Genomic DNA, 6,070 nt, shown 5'->3' on the forward strand with positions numbered 1-6,070 from the left:
ATATTCGAATGATAAAGTTTTAGAACACTGTCGCTAATGTACAAACAAAAAAATCCATTGAAAAAGACCCAATTTTTCACGAAGATACGATCGAGGTGATGAAAACAATAATGTTAAGAAATGTATGGTTCAATAATATCTCCATTGGCCACGATGCATGTTTCGGCACGATGGACCATCTCGAAACGAGCCGGCGAGTGAGAAGTGCGAAGGCTGCAATAATTCGTTGTCGAAAATCATCTTTGCTAGCAACGGGAGTCTCTTAAACTCTTTTTTTATGCAACCCCATAAGTGAAAGTCCATCGGCGTTAGGTTTGGATAACTCGGAGGCCATCGAACGCGTCTGCTACTTCGTTCTGCAAGAGTTCCAAGTAATTTTGTCTATTAAATGGTTGGAAAGAAAGAAATTTAACCCCCGGGAATAAAATTGCCAAATTTAAAAAATATGAAATTGAGTAAATTTTTAGTATACTCGGGTAAAAAGAGTACTTTTCGGTGACATAGCCCATTTTTGGGTAAATGAGAGCTAATTAAAAATAATGCCAGGAAATTAAGGTTATATTAAGAAAATGTGTAAAATTTGTGAAATCCAAGTTTATTGAATTAAATTAAGACTAAATTGTACAAACTCAATTAATTGGATAAATACGAATTAATTCGGTAAATACGAATTAATTGGGTAAATACGAATTAATTGGGAAAATACGAATTAATTGGGTAAATACGAATTAATTGGGTAAATACGAATTAATTAAGATAACTGAGAGTAATTTACAATAAAATTAAGTAAAGTTGTTTAAATAATACAAAATTAGACCAACCAAACTAAATCGGGTAAAATTATTTTATGGTTTAAATATGAATAAAATTGGGTAAAACCGACTAAATTGTTTAAATGCGAATAAATGTGGGTAAACGTGGATTTTTTCTTAAAGGGATGCTGAAAACGACGAATAACTTACTCTTATTCGATTCACCATCTATAATTAAGGCTATTTTAATATTTCCTTGGTTAAAATACTTTAAATCCATTTTTTAAAGAAAAATAAAAACTTTGAGAAATTCGAGCCTAACGCGTTGACCCAAAAAGTTCTCGGAAATTTGCGTATTCCGTGGCTGTACGAGCGTCCAATGAGAAGCCTCTTTCTACTTTTATAACACCAACCAATGAGAGAGCGAATTTAGGCACACGCTCAGAGCCACTGCATTTTGCAATTTTTCGCCTAATGTTTGTTATGACACTTTTCTTCGTAAATAAATTCGGATCACTAATTTATATAAGCGTTTAGATCGGTTATTCTACTGTAGAAATATTTTTTTACATCTATTCTTTAGGCCAGCGGTCAACACAAGCGATTTTATAAGGTACTCAGGTAGCAAAATCACGTGTTTTTCACAAGATTTGAAATAATTTATTTCACGTGTTACATCCACGTGTGTCCACGATGGATCACGTCCGCCTAAATCACGTGTGTACGCATTTATTATCCACTTGAGTTACACGAGTAAAAACACCTATTCTACAACTTTCAAATATTGACTTTACACTTTCTTAACACCTTTTAACCACCAATGTTACACTTGTTAACACTAGAATAACACCCTTCGAACACCAACCTTACACTTAAATAACACCACCCAAACCCTTATTATACACTTCCTCAATACCCTATTTTCACTTTATCAACACCCTACTGTTACTTTATCAACACCCTACTTTTCACTTCCTCAACACCAATCAAACACTTGTCTAATAGTTGCTGACAAATATTTTGCGGTTATAATTTGACATCGAAAATAAACGATAAAATTAGGCCTTATTAATATTTTTCTACTCTTTAAGAAACAAGTTCAAACAACCAAATTCATAACGAAAAATCGTATAATAAAAAATTTATTGCAGTGGGATAGTGGTACAATTATTGACGAATCAGTTTTCTTTGATTAAAAATTAGCCAAAAAAACTTAACAGGCGATTTTGTTAAATGAAATTCAAAATTTTAACAAGATTATTACTTTTCACAATCCTCATTGTTCTTGTTGTTTTCTACTTGTTGTTCAGCGTTTAAGGTTTTGTTTTGTTTTTTACCTTTGCCTTTGCTCGAGCTTTTAATTCTATTGGTCGCTTTTTTCTACCATTCTTTAATGATCTCTTCCATATCCGTTTCCTAAGCTTTTATATAGCAATTGTTCACTCGTACAGCACCTTTAAAATTTAAAACATTTTGGTCAATTATAATGATTTAATTAATGTAAGCAAATATAAAAACAAATTAAAGAAGTATTCTTACTATTTACTAAATCTTTGGTCAATAAAATTTTAAATGACCTCACGCAAGAGATTTTCCTATTAAAAGTATTAAATACTGAAATTAACTCTTAATTTCAATTTCTAATCAACAAAAATATAACCGAACCATCAATAATAGATAAGGAAATAACCGCTGGTCAATCCTCTTCTACACCTAAAATAAATAGTAAAACAAGTTGGCAAGCCAAAATATACCTCTCCTCGGAAGTATGGTCCCTAGTGGTATTAATTTCTCGATACGACCCCCAAAGATATATCCGCAATTCAGAGTTATTTACGAAAAACGTATTCTCGGTTCAAATCCTGCCCGGTATAAAATTTTAATTTTAATTTAAATAATTGAGACGAAACAATCGAGTTTAATTTATTCAGAATATTATAAATTAAGTAGTTACAACAGCGAGTTAGATTCACTAAAACAATGCACAATTGAATTTAACCCTTTTTACAGTACATGTTTATCAGTTGAATATAATACTAAGCAAATTTTAATGAAAGAAACATCTACAGATGGTATTTGTATTTTTCTCGCTTACGAAATACTTGCCGCATCTTTAACGCTCATTTTATTTCAACTTCCAGTTCACGTTGTGACACATACCGCATGAAAAAGACCAATGCCGTCCAATTTCCAATATCATATAATGACTCGCACACCCAAGAAATCATTGACTGCGTTAGAAATCGTAGATATCCAAATATTCATACCAAATATATTTACAAGAAGCAAAAACCTTACCATCAACAAAGCACAGAGAGCCACTTGACTAACCGCCAGCTCTTAAAGCAATTAACGTTAAATTATCTCCTTGGAATTAACACAACTATATATAGGTCGTTAATAATACCCGTAAATAAATAACAAAAAAAACTAACAAAGTGGACCACCCACAGGGTCTACCCTTTAACCCTCTAATCTCGGCTGACTGCGCTAAAACAAGATTTAACCTTTAAAAAAAAACCAGATTAGGCCTTCATAAATTCATTAATAAAAAAAGACTTTATTACCTATTATGCTTACGATGCGTGTCTTAATTTCAGAGAACCTAAAGAGCTATCGGTGGTTCTGTGGTAGAGCGCTCGACTGCCAAGCCGAATGGTCTGGGTTCGAAACCTGGGTGGCGCATTTGTTTTTAATCAATAGAGAAACGCTAAATTAGAATTTCTTCGATGCAATAATTTCAATTTCAATTCTATTTCAATTAAACCAATATTTCGTACTCTATTAAATACGCTTCCGATAAAGCTGAAGGTCTAATTTTCAATAGGGCGTAACAAGTGTCGGTGGTTCTGTGGTAGAACGTCCGCCTGTCAATCAGGAGGTCTCGGGTTCAAATCGCGCCCGATGCGATCGCAAATTGATACTAAGACGAATACCGTGTACAACTGGTGGAAACCCTGCCATTGGACGTTGAGAGGTAGCATTACACTCAGCACTCGGTCCGTCCCAAAGTCATTAAGAAGAAGTTGGAGAGATAACGCCCATATAAACACAACAGACTCAACATGCACAACCATCAGAACACAAACTCACAACCTACGCATAAACATTACAAAAACGTAATACACCAAACCGTCACGACGGTGAGCGAAAAAACACCATCCAAACCAAACCGCAAATGCATCCGTTAACGCTGGTTTTGCCAACCCTTTGAGAAACTGCGTACGCAGTGATTACACTTTGCACCGAAAATGCGAACGCTTTCGCAGGCCTGACAGACCCACAGACCCAGAGACCCACAGACCCACAGACAGACACGCTGGTTGTATAACCCCTCCTAGGGGACTTTGTCCCCTCGGAGAGGTAAAAAGTTGGGCAAATATCGTATCACCTGATCGTAATGATCGAAATATAGGATCTATAAATACACGACCAAGATTAAACACAACTATGTCTCCAAAAAAAAAGAACAGCATCCACTTTTAACACCCCGCCAAGATTGATAGGCCCGCAAAATGATTCTGCAAAAAAACGAAGAACCCTTTCCCTTGAAAACAAATCGAACAAGTTGGCAAGCCAAAATATACCTCTCCTCGGAATAGTTTGTAATTTTCAGTGAAGCGTAACTGTATCCGTGGTTTTGCGGTAGAACGCTCACCTATCGTGCAAGAGGGCTCTGGTTCGAATCCCGGCAGATAAAAAAATTATACTACACCCAATGACAAAAAGAGGGCGCTTTTGGAAAAACCTTTTCCCTGATTCTAAGAAACTGGGTACGCAGTGATTACCCTTTGCCCCGAAAATGTGACAGACAGACAGACCCACCCACAGACAGACAGACACGGTGGTTGTATAACCCCTCCTAGGGTACAAAGTCCCCTCGGAGAGGTAAAAATACCGGAATAAGTAGGCCTTTAACACCAAAACTTTGCGCATCTTTTTAGAAGAAGTCAGGGCGAAAAAACTTCCGAAAAACTGTGCGCTAAAATACACAACCTATCTAATAGCCTTAGCCTACCAGATACAAATGGATAAAATCGCTGATGAAAAAGAAACAGCTGAAAAAAATACGATTAATTACACTCGTGAAAAATTTCTTTTCTCTACTCATTTTTTTAATGGTCTTTAAAATTATAACGCATAATACCAAAGGTTTAAACAACAAATTAGAATTTATTAAAGAGTGTAATCTTATTCAATCAACAAACTCAAGCTTAGCCTTCTGGAAAGAAACGTTTTTAGATAAAAAACCTACTCCCAACATTCCATACAACTATACACATTTTTTCAACGGATTATCTAATCATCAAGCTGGCATACGACGTCATTTCTGCACAAAAAAACTGTATAAATATAAAAAAAACCAAGTTATAATTCGCGGATATTTACAGTGCTCCATTTTAAAATTTAAGTATACAAATTTTAGCCTGTTTATTTATAATTGTTATTTCCCACAAGCAAACAATAGCGCTATCGATTTGATAGAAAAAATTATCGATCATATTGAAAAAAACTCTGTTTTTAATTTTATTGTATTAGGTGACTTTAACTGTACCGACAACCCAAAATTAGACAGATTAAATACTGTCGAATCGCGTTTACCTCTTTGTAAGAAAATGGACCATTTAATCAAAAAGTATAAATTAAGAAATGACGTGGCAGAGTTATTCCAATCCTGAACAGAAAGCACGATTAGATAGATTTTACGTTTCGCCTACCGTTTGGCCAATGGTGGCGAGCGTTGCAATAACATATGGTGGTAGTAAATCCGATCACCTTCCGGTTATTTTAGAATTAAACATCTCCTGTCCAACAACCATAAAAAATTTAAGCGATAACTGGTGTTTCAACAATTCCCTTCTATATGACAGTCATTATGAAAATATTTTTAAGCGTTTTTGGGATAATCGTTTAAAAATCATTCCACAACAAGAAGAGAGTCTGCTACCCTGGTGGGGAAAAACAGAACGTCTTATTAAAAATATTACCAAAGAGTATACGTACAAGGCAAAGCGTCGACGAGACGATGAAGAAGTAAAAATAACCGATCAGCTAATACGGACCCCCGGGTTACCTGAACACCAGAAAATTGAATTACTAAAAAGACTAGACAATATTAAAAGTATAAAATTGAGCGAATCCTAATAAGAACCAAAATAGAGAATGCCGTCGCGGGAACGTATCCTACGAAAGAACTGTTGAGAGAAGAAAATAATAAAGGGGTCAATAATATTATAAATGTAAAAACAAAAAATGGTTTCGAAACAAATACACAGGGGGAGCTTTTCGCGGAAGTGGTAAACTATTACAAAGATCTT

This window comes from Leiobunum rupestre, chromosome 2 (genome assembly GCF_980474605.1).
Source record: "Leiobunum rupestre chromosome 2, qqLeiRupe1.1.hap1, whole genome shotgun sequence".
Lineage (NCBI taxonomy): Eukaryota > Metazoa > Arthropoda > Arachnida > Opiliones > Sclerosomatidae > Leiobunum > Leiobunum rupestre.